Here is a 14,896-nt window from a genome sequence, read left to right as displayed (position 1 = left end):
GTGGCTTGGAGTTATATAGCCCAGAAAAACATGGTCTCAATCTTAATCCATTCCTGTGGGTGTGAACCCATTGTAAATATTAATAGGACTTTTAGATGAAGATTACTTCCATTAAGATGTGGCCCTACTGAACCAGGATGGGTCTTAATCCTACTACTGGTGACCTTATAGAGAAGTCCACAGAAAGAAAAGCCACAGGTAGCAGCCAGAAGCTGGAACTCAACAGAATCTGGAAGAGAAAGGAGTAGGTGATGCCACGTGCATTGCCATATAAGGGAAAAGCCATGGAACCCCAAATATTGCTTGATTAAAAAAAAATAAGCCTGGATTTTTTTGAAGAGATCAAGGATATAAATATGGACATTAAAGTTACTTCCAAAGAGGCCTTAGAAGGAAATAATGAATGTGCTATTGGAAACTGGAGTAAAGGTGGTCTTTGTTTTAAAGTGGCAGAGAACTTGGCACAATTGTGTTCTGATATCAGATTGAAAGTGGAACTTGAAAACAATAAACATGAATATTTATCCGAGGAGATTTCCAAGCCAAGTGTGGAAGGCACAGCCTGACTTCTCCTTGCAACTTATAGTAAAATGGGACAGGAAAGGGAGATGTTGAGAATTGAACTCATAAGCACAAAGAAACCAAAAATTGATGGTTTGGAAAATTCGGAGGCTATTCAAAATAGTGTGCTCTGAGACTAGGGCCAGAGTAGCTCCATCAGGGAGCTCCCTGAGCTCCCAGGAAGTGAGTCATCAGAGGACCGTGTTCCCAGTGAGGGTTAACTTTGGAGCCAGATAGAGGCCATATTTTCAACTGGAAGGGCTAAAAACAGAAACAGAATTTACAAGGGGGAAGTAGTTTGGGGGAAAAGTTGAATTCTCAGACAACAGAACTGACTTCCATGGAAGAATGTCTCTGGGGGTGTTCAAACTCAAAAACCACTAACTGGGAAAGTTATAGAGAACATACCCTGTATCAGGGAGAGAGACAAGATTAGAGGAAGTCTGAAATTACTTTCAGCTTTGGTATTTTATGAAACTGGGTCCATGTGAAGTGCCTTGCCTAAGGTCATGCAGCTTGTTAGTGCCAGAGATGGGACAGAACTTAGGTCTATTAACGTCTGGTTCAGTATTCTTGCCACTACACTATTGTCACTTTGCTGCTTCATTCAGGCCAAGGTAGGACTTTAAGTTGTATTCTGTAGACTAGCCAGAAGTACCCATATAAAAACAAAAGCAGTATGGATTGGCTCCAAAATTAAATAAAGCTGCATTTGCAGTGCACAGTGGATAGAGCATGGATTTTGGAAATCAGTTTGACCTGCCTCTATCACTCACTACCTGTGCTGCTTTAGGCAAGCTATCCAATCACGCCCTCCCATGGATGTTGTTTCCTAATCTGTAGAATAAGTATAAATATTCTTATCTCTTGAGGATGCTGTAAGTGAGGTGATGTTTTTAGATAGCAATAGATAGATCAATAAATAGATTGATTGGTAGAGATGCACACAGACACACACACACACACACATATTGCTTAGCCCAGTGTCAGGAACGCAGTAGACAACTGGGATGATAGTCCATCTATTTATGACTGGGTGGGCACAGGTCCCAACCAGTCAGACCTAACACTGGCTGATCTGCCATGCCAGTGTCCACAAGGTGACACTCAATAAACAGGAAAGCAGCGTGACAGGTAGAGACGACACAAACTTTGGAGTCAGACAGATCTCACTTTTAATCCTGGCCCTGTAACTACTAAATCTTTGACCTTAACGTGGGAATAGTAGTAGGGAACACATAATATTATTGTCCAAATAAAATTATACAAAAAGCACAACACCTTGGCACAGAGTAAGCACTTAAAAAATGGTAGCTATTACTTTGAACAAAGCACCTAGCACCAAGCCAAGCACATATTAGATGTTCACTAAATAGTGGTTATTAATATTGCCTTCCTCCCGCTGCTGTTGTATCACCCTGATCTGAACTTTAAATAATCTGGTGTATATTATCTGATTGCCTTTAGTAAAGTAGTGAATATCACATCAATTTTAATACCACCACACTCCTAAGTATTTTAACATTTCATCATATCACATGGAATACATAAAATATGCATTCCTCTTTCAATAACATTTTACAGAAAAGTATTTGAAAGGATTTTAAGTTTTACTTTTGAAATTATTTTACTGCAAGTAATTATTTTGTGATTGACTCTGTTCTCTCTGTAATCATGGAACTTGGAAATTCCTGTAAAAGGAGAAAATCTAACCTAAGTTTATTTTCCAATGTAAAAAACTTTTCATGAGTGCCAAATTTCAAAATAAATGAAATTGGCTTTATGTTACTTTGATAGCAGGTAAGTAAATTTTTTAAATTTGATTTTGCTGCAGACTTTTCCTATACTAAGTCAATATTTTTTCCCAATCCAAATATTGTAGGACTTTGAAACCTCCCAGGCCCTAGGCAATGAGCCTCTAGTGCTTAATGGATAAAATAACCCTGAAACTGTGGCAATTGGGAAGACACGTGATGAATGACTAGGATCAAAACACACAATCCAAAGAGCCCCTTCTCTGGGCCTCCCTGAGTGAGGCTGGCCAGCTGCAGGGCCTGCGCCTACTTGAATGAAAACATGTTTGCAACTTCATAGGATACAGAGTTAACAAAGTCTGCGGTCAGCCACCTCATCAGCCACAAATGTGTAAGCTGGTCCTCAGCTCCTGGGGCCATCCCCATCCTTTCTCTCCAAAGTTCTCAGGCTTGGGTCTGCAACCATTCATGAATAATTACTTGGTACTCCTTCCAACCCAATGGGAGAAGCTCAGAGGAAAACCTGCAGAAGAAAACCAATTTCTGGGGTGCGGGGTGGGGGAAAGGGGAGCAGAATTTGTCCCCTGGGACCCAAGTCAATTGCTTGCTTGGTTCAGAATCAATGCTTTGTTAGCTTTGTGGGAGGAACGCATGAAGAGATTTCCACTGCGGAAAGAGCAAGTTCTATTAGCACACCAGGTTTCATCTTTGGGGCATAGGGACAAACATCTCAGAAATTTCCCATTTGGCAATGTAGACACTAGGAGCCTCTGTGTTTTCTTACTGCTTTGGTGAACATTTTATCTCAAAGACAGAGAGGTCACAAATACCAGAGGTAAAGATACTAAATGGGGTACAAGACATGAACACAGCCCTGAGAAGTTAGGGTGCACAGCAAAGTTCCCCACACCAGGCATCTGCTTCTTCCTTCAATTTTTGCAATATCTTCTTTCCACCAGTTTTATAATATACTTAATATAGTTAATCATTTAATTCCAGTAACTCCTTGAAAATTAAAGTCTTTTTTTTTTAGTTTTTCAATTTTTATTTTTATTTTTTTAATTATCTTTCTTTAAAGTTAATAGAGCACATAAAATGTTACCTTAAAAAACATAAGAATTAAAGTCTTTAACACCATGTTTCAAAGAGTACTAGCATCTCTTAAAAAAATAGAAGTAAAAATAAATATAATATAATGCAAACCAGTTTTATTAAAGTCTATTCAGATATTGTTTTCAAGTAGACTCAGCCCGAAGCCTGCTATCTCTGTTGAAAAGAGAGAGAAGCAAATGTACAAAGTGTAAAAGAATTTACCTTCTTGCTCTAAGAGGAGACTTTCTTCTTGATGACATCAGGATTAGAATAGAATTAGTTAAGGCAGAGTTCATACACCACCTAAAATCGCACACAGAGACACACACTCACCACGCTCACCTCCTCCTTCCACTATGAAATATACTTTCACTTTTCAGCCTGGCACCAGATCAGAGGGACAGTTTGAAAAGCAGAAGCTGGCTCCTGGGTCCAACTTTGCTACTCATGCCACGGACTTGGGAAGGGGCCTTTAGGAAACTTCAAGGGTGCTTTAAGGCCCTTTAAGGAACTCGAGCTCTTCATCTGTAAAATGAGGGAAGATATAAAGGAGACCTTGAAAGTCTCCTCCAGCTCTGACCCTCTGTCATTCCAAGACATTCTCTAACAGGACAAAATGTTAACCATGTGTAGAACCCAACTCATCACACTGTTTTGTCGGCTGGAGCAGTGATTTCCTTCCTGGAGTGACCATTTTCCCAGCTTCAGTGAGAAACCAGACCACGGAAAAGGGAGCAATTAGCCTGACCCTGCAACCTTAATACGGATACTTTCCGAAAGGTCTGAGCTATCACGAGAGAGTGGTGTATGGACACTTGACCTATTTTTCTTCCAAGATTAGTTTCCCTTCAGGGTCTGACTTCTCAGAGTTTCAAAAAGAATCAAGGGACGGTGGAAAGTATATAGGCTTTAGAAGCAGAGAGGTCTTGATTCAAATCCTGTATTTGACACTCTCTAGCTGTGTGATGATAATGGTCCATTTCCTTAACCTTTCTGGGTCTCAGTTTGCTCATATACAAAATGAGGATAATTAAGCTCACCTCATAAACTTACTATGAGAGCTAAACATAGAAGTGTTTATTGGATACATAATAAGGCACCCTGTCTGCTGTGACTGAACAATAGAATGTCCGTGGTGCTCTGAAATATCTAGAGCACAGGAGCCCTGAAATTACTGCTTTAGGAGGTGGGATTCTTAGAAGGATTAGCAGGGCTCGTCCATGATGACCTACTCATCAGCTTGCCCCTCTCCTTCTGTTCCATCGTCCCCCTTAGGAGATATGGCATCAGCCAAGACAGAGTTCCAGTTCCTGTTGCTGCTCCTGCTGCTGGGGCTGTGGGTAGCCGAAGTGCCAGTCGATGCCAAATCCAAACACGTGGCCTCAATTCAGTGGTTGGAAACACAGCACGTGCAGCCCTGCCAAGGATGCAGCCTGGTGATGAGCCATGTCAACAAGTACAGAACATGCTGCATAAACCTCAACACCTTTCTGAATGACTTTTTCTCCAGTGTAGCATCCACCTGTCAACCTCCATCATAGCCTGCAAACACGACTGAAAAAATTACCATCAGAGCTGAGGGCCTGTGTCTCTGACCTGGGGTCAGCCTACCTCGGGGAGAAACCCAGACTCCAAGTCAAAAAACCGCAACTGAATGCATCCTTCATCATGGCCTGTGATCCTCCACAACAGAAGCATGGCCAGGTGTACCCTCTGGTTCCTGTGCACTTGGATAGTGGTGCCTAAGGCACCTCCCCCTCCCGCCCAAAGCTCTGCAGACTACCGAGTCTGACGCTGCATTTCCTCCTAAAATTCTTCACTGATCCTTATTGTCTTTGCAAACACAATTTCCCTCCCACACACCCAACTTCACCTACCCTTAATTCTTTACAGGGTGTTATGGATGTTCCAAAGATGAGAGAAGAGGGGCCATTCTCTTTAGCATTCACTGCTCCTTCCTTTGCATTCTGAGTGTCTAGCACCTCTCTCTGTGGCCCTTCTGGGGGCAAGCACTCAGAATCTCAGCGAGGGGGGATAATAAATTATGAGGTGACCTGTGGCTTATAGAATTTTGAAGACCCACTTAAAAAAAAGGGGTCTTCAAAGGTGATTGGAGGGGGAAGCAGACGTGGCTCAACTGATAGAGCATCCATCTACCATATGGGAGGGTCCAGGGTTTGATCCCCAGGGCCTCCTGACCCATGTGGTGAGCCCTGCCACGCAGAGGTGCCCCCGCATGGGGTGCCCCATGTGCAAGGTGTGCACCCTCAAGGAGAGCCACCCCACGTGAAAAAAGCACAGCTCACCCAGGAGTTGCACCGCACACACAGAGAGCTGGCAAAGCAAGATGACGCAACAAAAAAAAGAGATGCAGTTTCCCAGTGCTGCCTGATAATGCAAGCGGATGCAGAAGATCACACAGCGAATGGACAGAGAGAGCAGACAATGGTGGAGAAGGGGAGAGAAATAAATAAAAATAAATCTTAAAAAAAAAAAAGTGATTGGAGGGAGCGGATGTGACTCAAGTAGTTGAGTGCCTGCCTCCCACATGGAAGCTCTCTGGTTCAGTTCCCGGAGCCTCCTGAAAAACCAAAAACAAACAACAAGCAAAACAAATGATAAAACCAACTCAGGGAAGCCGATATGGTTTAATAGCTGAGTGCCGGCTTCCCACATATGAGGTCCCAGGTTCAATTCCCAGGCCCTGGTACCTATAAAAAAAGTGACTGGACATTTCAGAGGGATCCCAGGTAAGGGAGATTATGTAAGGAGGAAGGGCAGGGGGAATCTGTGCTCGGCAAGGGCATGTGGCTGATTTTACAGAGATAAAAGACTTTGCTGTTCTTGACTGGTACTATCATGGTAAAGTATGCGGGTTTGGAGCTTCTGTACAAAGATCCCTAAAATCCCTTCTTAACTCTGTGAGGCATCAGCCTTACCTGTCCTGCAGGTAAGATGGAGAAAAGCATCCTAAGCAGGCACAGTTTTGGAAGCACAAGCTTGATTCTACTGTCCATCCCTGGGAGAACTGCCTAGTGGTCTAATTTTACTTCAAGTGGAGGAAGGGATGCCAGCAAGATTTGGGTCCTGGCCCCCTTGTTGGAGCCCAACACCTGACTTGCTGCCTCAATGATGTGACCCAGAGCAAGAGCCTTAGTTCTCTGAAATGAATTTCCCTATCTTGAGAAATTCAGAATCAGGACCTGCCAAGAATCTTGATCTGGTCTTAAGCAGTGCTTCTCTAATTAACTTCGGGAAGGATCATGTTTATATTCAGTTTGCCACAGACCCATACTTTCATAAAATGCAATAAAATGAATTACTAGAAAAATGAAATAAAAAAACACAAAGAAAATATAATCCACAATTTTCTTATTAGTAGATTCAATGAATATGAAAGCATTTTGTCAATTTCTCAAGAAAGTTTTTCATTATTTTCTCTCAATTTCTCTACTTATTTTGATATGGAACAGCAAAAGTTTGCACGAAAGATTGCACACTACGGGCACAAAAGTCCATAGACCATACTTTGAGTAGCATTGGTATTATTCAAGAGGTAAAAGCATCATGGGTAACTGACTGTTGAGGCTATTGAAAACAGCAGACTTTTTCCTAGGGAATTCTCAAAGCTTAGGCCAGGGTACCCAACGTCAGTAACAATTCTCTGGGAATACTAAGCCTCCTCAAGCACAACACAACACAGATAACTCAGAGAAAAACATACACACACACAAACACAATATTAACATATAAACACAACACATACATGCCCACCAGTAAGTCACTTGCCTCTCCCTCCCTCTTCCACATCTGCCTCTTGCTCACACCTCCTTTCACACATTTAGAGAGATTTTCTTACACATACTGTGGCTCAGAATAAGGAAAGGATGTTTGGCAAAACATAGAGTGGCAAAGGAAACCTAGAATCCATAAATTCTGACCCCCACCTCCTTCCCTGCTTTCTAGAACCAGAGATCCCAGGCAGAGCTCACAGCAGCCTACCACATTCACACTGTCCCTCCCCAACTGCGTTTCCCCAACTGCATCCTGGTGGCCCCCTCCATCACCACACTTGCCAGGGATGACGTACTGTAGTGAGAGGAAAATTACCATTCTTCCTCCCCATTCGTTTCCCCCAGTGTCCTAGGCAGGCTCCACTTCCTCTCTCTGCACCTTAAATTATAGTGTTTCTCAGGGTCCTATTCGTGGCTTTTTTTTTTCATCTCATACTACACTCTCCTTGAATGACTTAATACACATTCATGGTTCCAACTGCTCCTGACTTACCCTCAAAAGCATATCTTGGGAAGAAGATTGGGCTCAACTGATAGAGCGTCCACCTACACATGGGAGGTCCACGGTTCAAACCCCGGGCCTCCTGACCCGTGTGGTGAGTTGGCCCGTGAGCAGTGCTGATGAGCGCAAGGAGTGCCATGCCACGCAGGAGTGTCCCCCACATAGCGGAGCCCTGTGCAAGGAGTGAACCCTGTAAGGAGAGCTGCCCGTGCGAAAAGAGCGCAGCCTGCCCAGGAGTGGCGCCGCACATATGGAGAGCTGACACAGCAAGATAATGCAACAAAAAAGAGACAGTTTTCCAGTGCTGCTGACAAGAATAAAAGCAGACACAGAACACACAGCGAATGGACACAGAGAGCAGACAGCTGGGGGGGAGGGAAGGGAGAGGAATAAATAATACATCTTTTTTTAAAAAAGCATATCTTCAGCACAGATCTCCCAGGTTCCAGGCACATGTATCTATCTAGCTACTGTTACTAGCCTTCTCATTATCCCACATTTCAACCTAAACATGATCAGAACTGAGCTCATGATCTTCTCAGCTTCCAAACTTCCTCCTCCTCCTGCATCCTCTCTCAGTTTTGTTTAGTGGAAATGTCATATCAAATCATTCAAGATCCTAATCCAGAAGACATCCATGCCAACTCATTCTTTTGTGTTTGTTTCTTTGATTTATTTTGTTTTGTTTCCCCAGTAATTCCCCATCTATCCAAGATACCATCCCAGGGGAAAGCGCAGAGGTTTAGAGCTCCTGTACAGAGGCCCCTGAAATCCTTCTTTTCCCTGCAGGTAGGAGGGCAGGCAGCACCATGAGCCTTGTCCGTCCTCTTGAAAATTGCCTGATGGTCCCAACTTACATGTAGAGAGAGGTGATGAAAGAGCAGGTTGAGCTCTGGAACCTTAGGCCTCAAAAGGGCACAAAAGTTCTTGACTTTCCTTTTCTTTTCTTTTTCCAAATATGATTGGGTTCCTAATATGTGTCCAACACGCAGTATAGCCTTGAAAGAGACTGATTTGGAGGTAGAAAAGCACACTGAAGTTGTTGCAATCAAGGATTTACGATCCAGTTTAGGAGTCAAGATTCAATGATACGTATGGAAGACTATCAAACAATGACAGAAGAGGATAATGAATCAAACGAATTCCCTAACATTTTTTCCCTCCTGTTAACTTTGCACAGAAAATGCACTGCTCTTGAAGTGTCAACATGAGTTTTTAAAAGCTTTGAGGATTCCCTAAGAAAATGCAAAGTTTCATTAATCCTGGCCTAAGGTTCACTCTCTGTTTAAAGTTTATCTTCCTGCCACATCTCTCTGTAACCAGAGTCAGCCCAGAGAAATTTCACCATTCAATATCTGTAAGAGTTGAGTGGTCCGGAAGCTCATCTGATTGTGAAAAGAATTCACAATAGAATGAATCATTAAATAGATTAGCTGTATCCAAACAAGTGGTATAGCAACCTGGGTAGGCGTTTCAGACTTCCTTGTGTAGGCTGAAGAATTAGATCAAGTGTAACTTGAATCTAGGGGCCATGGGCTGTGGCACTGGCCATTTGAAGAGTAATGACATAGCACCCACAAAACAGGGCTCAGCAGGGTGCTGGAGGCCTTAGAAGATCTGTCCTGGAAGCCTAGGGATGAAATCTCTGCTAGTTATGCTCTTTGAGCCACTGAGAACATGCTCCCAAGAAATCAGGGGAAGGGGCTCCCCAGCCATTGGGGATGGCATATTTGCTTCCTCATAGGTAAGTATGTTTTAATATCCAGATAATTTAGAATTAAGGACAGAAATATTTAAGAGAATCAAATACATAGTATTAAATATGTTTGTATTAAGGAATTTGTACATATTTGGTATTTTAGGTATTTGTAGTTTAAGAGGATTTGGACTGCTACAGTAACAGATTGGAATTGGAATTCTAATTTAAAATGGTTTAGACATCTGATTTCAAGTAGGACTTTCTTTTAAAATTAGTTTTGAACATTTCAGAGAACTTAGGATTTGTATCACCATGTTTATAAAATATTAGATTTGTAACAGTTTTTTAGGTACTCAGAGATGTTTTCTATGTTAGATTCTATGTTATGTTTTCTATGTTATATGACCAGATTACTTTTAAAGGATATGAAATACATTAAATTTATAAAATGTGTTTTCTAATGTTTAAGAGAGTTTCATCAATGAAATGTATAAGTGGGTTCAAATATTGATCAACTACTCCTTTTAAAGTGATTACTAAAATTAATGAGTTTGTAAGTTAAGCATAAAAGCTTAAGGAAGAACTGCGCTTCTGATTTGCAACTTCAAGATAGAAAACATAAATTAAAACAACCAAAAAAAAAAAAAACAAACCCAAAAGTGATCTTCTGAATATTCCTTTCTGGGCATGAAAGGCACCCTAAAGGACATTTTAAAAACTCACATGACACTTCAAGACCAGTGCATTTTCTATGCAAAGTTAGCCTTGATGACTGTAGTTTCTGTTCCCATGTTTGTTGATTTTATTGAGCCTTTTGGAAGGAAGGGGGCCACTTATGATTCAGTAGCCATGGCTCTGGCTCAGGGGCATACAGCTGGCAGTGGAAGCACCAGCTCTATCTCGCCTCAGTGCGCAAGCCTCCCTCCACACTAAACCTCCACCAGGTGGGTCACACTGGTGACTTGACTCAGGTTTCCCATTGCATTCTAGAAGAACGAGAAAAGGGAGCTGGGCTTCCCTGTCACCATTGTAGTGGTGGCAGAGAAAATCAGCAAAAGGCACTCCAAGAAAGAGAAAAACTCAGCATCCTCATTTAAGTTCAGGCTGCTCACCTAGAAGCACACACACATGTGTGTGTATGTTGTAAACACACATGTGTTTGGGGTGAGGTTATGTTTGTAACAGTAGGAATGCTTTATTCCACCAATTACAGATCAGATTCTTTGGGGTTCCAAAATCCTCATTTGGAGTGCAAATATCCTTTGAAAGAATTAAAACAAAATAACGTAACAAGTAATTGGAATCAGTGCCTTAGGTACTGGATGTGGCCTGGGAGCATTTGGAGGCATGGCACGGTATAGAAAGAGAACATTTTGTAATCAGGTTCTTAGGAATAAATGAAGACTTACAAGTCTGCTAGACGAAGGTGGGTGGAATATGGACAGAGCCTAGGATGTAGACGGTAAGCTTAGAAAAGAGGATGTCAAGAAGCTGGATATAAACTATTACCCACCTGTTTCACAGTTCTAAAGACTGGGGTAGATGGGTGGCCTGCATGCTGTTATACTTCCTACCCTAGGAAGTTCTGCTGGCGATCCATCCCTGAGGGCGTGGGGCTGCTGTTAGATATACCTGACCTTCGTTAGGTCTTAATAACTGTTTGTTGAACAAAATTTATTTTGGGAGCAAGGGAATGGAACTAGAAAAATATACAGATCACAAATCTGGTAAGTTTATAAAACAATTTCTTTTAAAAGTCTCTCTTTATGCTTAAAAATCTCCTAAGAGAGAATTTACTACCTATGGAGACAGCTTGCCATTTTCAGGTAGCTCCAAATATTGAAAGCTCTTTTACTTAGAAACTAATCTAATTCTCAGTAACTGCAGGAATTCACTCACGCAAGTCCTACTATCTGGAGCTATTCAGAATAAGACCAGTTCCTCTTCACAATTAAACTTTTAAATATTTTAAGAGAGTTTCATCAGAAGCGGACGTGGCCCAACTGATGGGGCATCCGTCTACCGTATGGAGGGTCCAGGGTTTGATCCCCGGGGCCTCCTGACCTGCGTGATGAGCTGCCCCACAGTGCTGACGTGTGCAAGGAATACCCTGCCACACAGGGGCGCCCCCATGTACGGGTGTCCCATGCACAAAGAGTGCACCCCATAAGGAGAGCCGCCCCGCATGAAAAAAGCACTGTCTGCCCAGGAATGGCACTGCACACACAGAGAGCTGGCGCAGCAAGATGACGCAACGAAAAATAGATTCAGTTTCCCAGCGCCAACGGATGATGCAAGCGGATGCAGAGAAACATGCAGCGAGTGGATGCAGAGAACAGACAATGGGGGAAGGGGAGAGAAATAAATAAAAATAAATCTTTTTAAAAAAAAAAAGAAAGTTTCATGACCTCTACCCTCCAAATATTGTCCTCATCCGACAATAACAAGAGCTATAAAATGAGTCTTACTCTTTGACCCTATAATGACACTTGTAAAATATACTAAAAATAAAAGATGGGAGAAATATATTCATGCAAATCTATTTATACTTTTATTTGTGTAACACAGAAATAATATTAATATAAATTACTCAAATTTGAGTAGCTAAATGAATAATGGGGCAAATATTTGATGCTGAAGCATCAAGTTAACACGTTATCTGAAGACAAATTATCCAAAAACTGTATCAGTGTGTGGGAATGTATATGGATAATACCATATGAAAAGAACAGAACACAAACCTGTATTTTCAAGTGGATCACAACTATAAAAAGAATATCTTGGTTTGCACATCAGCAAAGTCCATCAGTGAATGTGGAGCCTTCTCAGACTTCCTACTCCAAATGATACTTATTCCAGACTCTTCTAGTCTAGGGAACATACATCTGATCTAGAAGGCTTTACCACATTTGCTTTTAATTCTGTTCTGTGTATCTTCATTTTGCAAATATCCTCCAAAGGACAAAGAATAATTTGTGAGAACTGAATCCAGGAAGAAAGGAAAACTATACAGCCAACCCCAAGCTGTTTGGTGGTGGAGGTACTAATAAGAGACAGAGGCAATAAACAAACAAATACCTAACCAAATAGAAATAAATGCTGTGAGAAACATAAAACAGAATTACCTTATTGGGAGGGACCATGGCTGGGAGACAATATTAGACCAGGTGGTCAAGGCAGACCTTTGAGAATGCAGCACTTGAGTTGAGACCTGAAGGATATGAGTCACTTGAACTGAAAAGAATGCACCAGGCAGAAAGAAAAGAAAACAAAAGGGCCAAATTAAGAATAAGCAAGGCATGTTTGAAGAACTGAAAGAAGGCCACTGTACTGGAGGGTCTCTAGTGGCTTACCACATCAAAGGGAGGTAAGAGATGAATCTGGGGAGAGAGTCAGGAAAGGAGTCATGATGCAAACGGGAAGTCATTAGAAAAGTTGACGTGATCTGATTTGGCTATGGTGCAGAGAATGGCTTATCAGAAGGTAAGAGCGGAGCATGGAGACCAGCATAGAAACTATTACACTAGCTCAGGGGAGATGTTGGGCATGTGACCAAGACAAGTTGCAAAATTTTCAGGAGTATTGCCAATAAAATAAAATAAAAACAAAGTGAAAATTAAACAAAAAAAATAGGATTGACATATATACATTACACATATTTCTTATCATAAAATAGCCAAGGTTTGGTCTCCCAGTTTCCTTAGAAGGCACAGCTAACAAGAACATGTTCTCTAAAAGCTGTTCCTGTCCCTAAAATTCCCCTTCATTAATTCTCCCTTACCTTGAAGCATGGGACTGAAGCAGAGCCTGTCACAGTCTCCAGGTGGACCAAAAGAGAGTAGCCTAAACTCCAACCCCAAGCAGAACGGCAATTTCATCTCTTGGTGCACATAAGCCAGGTCATAAATATTGTAGGCACAGATATTTCTTTAGTTTTCCCTCATATTATTTGCCCCATTAAAAACTATATGGGGTGCAGATGTGGCTCAAGTAATAGAGCTTCTGCCTACCATATGGGAGGACCTGGGTTCAATCCCCCGGGGCTTCCTGATGAAAAAGAAGAAGAGAAAGCATGCCTGTGCGGCAAGCCAGTGCCTGCACAACTGCCCACATGGTGAGCCAGTGCCCACACAAGTGAGTCACACAGCAAGATGATGATGCAAAAAAAGAGAGACAAGGGGAGAGTCAAGGTAAAGCACAGCAGAGACCAGGAACTGAGGCGGCACAATTGACAGGGAACCACTCTCCCCATCAGAGGTCTCCAGGGTTGAATCCCAGTGAATCCTAGAGGAGAGAAATTGAGAAGAGAAGACAACACAAACAGCAAAAACAGCAGGGCAGCGGGGAGGGGGAAGGAGAAGGGGAAGGCGAGATAAATACTTAAATCTTTTGTAAAAATGGGAAATTTGTTAGGGGTTATTTTAACTATTATTTACTCTAGAGCAAGTCTAGAGAATATGGTTTTTTTAATCACTTTTAGATACTTTCAACATCAGCTATTACAAAAACAGAGTTAACATTGTGAAAAAGTAATGCAATATTCAAAGCACATATTTCATGGACTTTGACAGCTTAGATGAACTTAAAGTAGTTGAGAGGGAAGGCTCTGGAGGCAGACTGCCTGGGTTCAAATCCTGGCTTCACCACTTACAGTGTAGCTTAGAGCAACTCCCATAACTTCAATAAGCCTGAGTTTCATCCGCCAAATGGGAGTTTGATAACCCTCAAAGAATCTGAAATTGGTGAAACATGGTGAGAACTGTTTATGAATGCAGGGAAAGGACTTCTAAGCCCTGACCTATTTCCAGTCTCTAATTCACCTGATATAACCTTATCCCCGAACACACCCCACTATGCAAACAGACATGAACACACTCTTATGTATGCATACACACACTCACACTCACACATACACATACATACTTCTGGGTAAGCACCTGCATCCTTGGAGAAAGTGATATTTAAGCACTATAAGCACAATCATCTCATTTAATAAAACAAATCCTAATTTAGCATGGATGAAAATTTCAAGAAAGAAGGGGCAACAGGATCCCAGGTCCTATATTCAAACTCCCTCCCCTGCCAACTCAAAAACTCTCAGAGTCCCTTTTTCCCATGGGGACAACTAGCAAGGAGCTCCAAGAATCAGCTCCTGCTACAAGGCAGTTAGTAAACACCCAGAGATATATGGAGCTAGCTGAAGCACCTGTTTGGGGGCTCCAGGAGACCAGAAGAGTGTCCTGCAACATCCTCGAAGAAATGGAAGGAGGAGACCGCCCATCTGCAGAGAAGATTCATAAGTAGAGTGCTCCATGCCACGGAGGCCAGAGCCTATCCTCCATTAGAGGCACAAGCTGCCTCAGGAGCTATTCCGCAGCTGGAATTGAAAGCTCCACTTCCCAAAAATGGGAAGGAAGAGATGCTTGGGCACCAACTTCAGCTACTGATGAGTGAATTCAGTGAGCTAAAATATAATCCTAAGAACAGCTACAGT

Source organism: Dasypus novemcinctus, chromosome 3 (genome assembly GCF_030445035.2).
Source record: "Dasypus novemcinctus isolate mDasNov1 chromosome 3, mDasNov1.1.hap2, whole genome shotgun sequence".
Classification (NCBI taxonomy): Eukaryota; Metazoa; Chordata; class Mammalia; order Cingulata; family Dasypodidae; genus Dasypus; species Dasypus novemcinctus.
The sequence above is the reverse complement of the archived record's forward strand: the minus strand, read 5'-3'. Positions refer to the sequence as shown.